We start from the raw sequence: 4,004 nt of genomic DNA on the forward strand, positions 1-4,004 counted from the left end.
GACAGCGTCGCTGCGATTGGCTCTTTGTAATGTACTCGCCCATTGGCTCCCGGAGGAAGGTTCTGATTGGCTCTCCCTGTTGTTGATTCCGGAAGTTTACCCAGGACAGGAAGTTCACTTGTAATTCGTGGAAAGCTCGAGCTTCCCGCTGATTTTTGTTTCCGTTAAGTCTATTCTCTTGTGGCCTTTCTTTATTTCCTCTGCTTTTGTTAACTGGGCGGGTTAAAGAATTTTAGAACAGGGAGTGTTTTTAGAGGTCAGCATTGGTCCGCACCGGTCCAAGATCCCAAGATTCCGTTTACCTTAGTCATTAATTAATTGTATAGTATCTTAACTTAAATTATATATCATCTCTGAGACTCAGTTTCCTCATCTGGGAAATGAAGGGGGCTGGATTGGACTAATAAAAAAGAAGATAAACTGTAAATTGCCACCCAAAGACTAGGGCTGTAGTCAAGCCACATTCCTTTATGAGGGAGGTAATTGAGGCCAGAAAAGGTGAAGAAGGAACAGAAGTACCTAAATCTTCTGAATTCTAGTCCAATGCCCTTTTCTTTCTTTCTTTCTTTTTATAAACTTATTTATTTATTTATTTTTGTCTGTGTTTGGTCTTCGTTGCTGAGTGCGGGCTTTCTCTAGTTGCAGCGAGCCGGGACTGCTCTTCGTTGTGGTGCGGGGACTTCTTATTGGGTGGCTTCTCTTGTTGCGGAGCACGGGCTCTAGGCACGCAGGCTCAGTAGTTGCGGCACATGGGCTCAGTAGTTGTGGCTCACGGGCTTCGTTTCTCCACGGCATGTGGGATCTTCCTGGACCAGGGTTCGAACCCGTGTCCCCTGCATTGGCAGGAGGATTTTTAACCACTGCGTCACCAGGGAAGTCCCCAATGCTGTTTTCACTACAAGGTCCTGTCTGCTGATAAACTTACAAATCCATCTAATTTTTGAAGTTTTAAAATAGATATACTTAATTTTAATATCCAAGCTACATTAATGTGACTTCCAATTTGGAGAGGGAGAGTTTGAGGGTATATTATGAGGACAGCCTTGGAGAAATAAATGATAGATCAGCGGTAGAGCAATGGAAAGTCATGGCCATTAATGTGTAAAAGGGAATATTGAAAAAATTCTCACAGGAGGTAACAATTAACTTGGTACTTAAAAGATGAGTAAAAAATTTCAGCCAAAGAGGTGTGGGGGGCTGACAGCCTGGGTCATAACATTCCAAAGATCATTTAATGGACTTGGGAAACTGGAAGTCATTTAGTTTGCTTGGACCTTAGTTTACATGGGAGAGAATGGCTACAGATGAGACTGCATGAATAGGTAAAGAAGAAATCATGAACAATCTTGCATGCTATTCGAAGGATTAAAAAATATTTTTATGCAAGTGTTGGGGGAAACCATTAAAGGAATTAGAGCAAAGGAGTGACATATCAGATATTCTTGTTACAATAATTACTTAAACTGTCCACAGTAGTGGATGTTTTGGTTTGGGAAGCAGAGACTGGTATTTTTTTTTTACATAAATTTATTTATTTTTGGCTGCGTTGGGTCTTCGTTGCTGCGCGCGGGCTTTCTCTAGTTGCGGCAAGTGGGGGCTACTCTTTGTTGCGGTGTGCAGGCTTCTCATTGGGGTGGCTTCCCTTGTTGCAGAGCACGGGCTCTAGGCGCCTGCGCTTCAGTAGTTGTGGCTCGCGGGCTCTAGAGTGCAGGCTCAGTAGCTGTGGCGCACGGGCTTAGTTGCTCTGCAGCATGTGGGATCTTCCTGGACCAGGGCTCGAACCTGCATTGGCAGGCGGATTCTTAACCACTGCGCCACCAGGGAAGTCCAAAACTGGATACAATTTAAATGTCCATGAGAATGAGTAAATAAATTTTGGGATAGCCATTTAATGAAATGATACACTGAGAATCATCTTTTAGAGTTATTTCATGATATGGGGGAAAACAATCTCAAAATTCTTTATGAAGTGAAAAAAATCTGTTTTTTCACTTTCACTTTGATCTGCTCGTGATCTCAATTTGCATATGCTCCCAATATTATATAGATACAGAAATATAAAAAATATAACTGAAAGTATAACATCTCAAAGTGTCACAAGTGATTATTATCGTGGGTGGCTTCTGTGCTTTTCTATATTAAGCTTTTCTATGTTTTCCAAATTTTCTGAAATTAATATGTATTACTTTTTTAATTAAAAATATTTTATAAAGATAAAAGCAGTTTAATTAGTTTCAAATGGTATAGAAATATATCCCATTCAGCGCTTGCTGTATTTGCTTCATTGAGCCAAGAGGTAATTATCTCATTAATTACATACAAAAATGCTTTTGCAGAATCAGCTTTTTAAAAACTAGAAAATGGTATGTTCACTTTTCAAACATAAATAGCTTAATCCAGGTCCATCCTCAATAAAATGTGGCGGATGAATTATTTTAGATACTAACCAGCAAGCCTGATCGTTTTTTCTCTCAAGACCTTTCTCAGTCAATAGTCCTGAGTCCATTGACCCAGATATCTAGAGCATCCGTGGTTGGGACGGGGATGACCCTACTCCCTAGTTTCCGGAGGCTTTCCTGTAGCATTCAGGAAGTCTGAAATTCCCAGTCTTCTGTGAGGAGATGGGAGAAGCAGAGAGACAGACAGTGTGTAAGGCAGGGGTGGAAAACATGCATTCAAAGGCTGAGATGTAAACTGCTGACTTGGAGCAAGAGGAGGAAGGAGCCATATCTTAGCAGTTTCCTGGCAGCGGGCAACCAGATGGGATCCACACTGGGAAACAGAAATTACACACCATCCAAGCCAAGTGTAACACTCAGGATGAGTATACCAGCGACAAGTTCCATCATAGGAACTGAGCTGAGGAGAGGATTCTGATCCCCCTTATTGCTGTTAGAGGCAGAACTTAGACTACATCCTAGGAAGGAGAGAGGGAAAAGAAAAAGTCAACAGGAGTTTTAAGTTGGAATATGACTAAACTATAGATCTGGATAGACTGAGGGCTCACTGAACTGGAGAAACTGACCTCAAAATGAGTAGATTAGAATTCTCCCATCAACTTAAATGGAGATTGTATCAGACAGCAGCTTGATTTATAGAGAAATAAAGTTTGCATCTTTTCACACCTGAGTTTGAAATTCATACACTAAATCAAAGGCAGTAGAATCATCATAGACTCATTCCAAAATATTTCCATTGTAAAAATGGACTGATTGGTTTGTGCTTTACCTAAAGGAATTATTATATGACTAATGGTGGAATATTAGTTAAGCCTTGGCCTAACTGTCTTCTGTATACTCTTGCTTAAATTTTTAAATCACCTGTGGTGGAGAAGTAATCACAAATTTTTTATAGGACACTAATCAAATTTACTTACCCAGATTCCTACTTGTCATCCCCTTACCACTCTTATTCAGAGAATCTTAAATTTGATAGAGATCAGAACTAATTCAACTTCCCACATAAAGCAAATACTAACCTCCTAAAGAATTCATGCCAATTAGCTGCTAAGACAATAGTCAATGTGAAAAAGTAAAACAGAGCCCATTTCAGTGGGTTTAAGCAGGAAAGAACTTTATCGAGGATGTCAGGTAACTCACAGAATCTTCAGGAGGGTCCAGAGAACCAGGATTGGGAGGTTGTGCAAGCAAGAGCAGGTGATTTCAGGGCTGGATTGCTCACTTGGCAACCCTACTGTCTCTGCCATTGGACACAGGCTCTGCAGGACACCAGAGCTGGAGCAACTGTGCTACTGCTTCCACAAGCTGGATATCTCTTCGCTATTTCACCAGGATGGCTTTCACATTGGCACCATGTTGGCTCCAAGTGCAGTCTCATATTGGTTTCCAATTGGCAGAACCCTGGGGGCAAGTACGCACTAACTTCAAGGGACGCTGTGAAAAAGGGCTTTTGGCTTTTGCTTTGGGAATGTGGGTTTCATAATTTGGGAAACCCCAATTATTGGAAGGGTGTTTTAAAATTCAAGGAAAGCAAAAAGCATGACC

The sequence above is a fragment of the Globicephala melas genome, chromosome 12 (assembly GCF_963455315.2).
Source record: "Globicephala melas chromosome 12, mGloMel1.2, whole genome shotgun sequence".
NCBI classification, from domain to species: Eukaryota; Metazoa; Chordata; class Mammalia; order Artiodactyla; family Delphinidae; genus Globicephala; species Globicephala melas.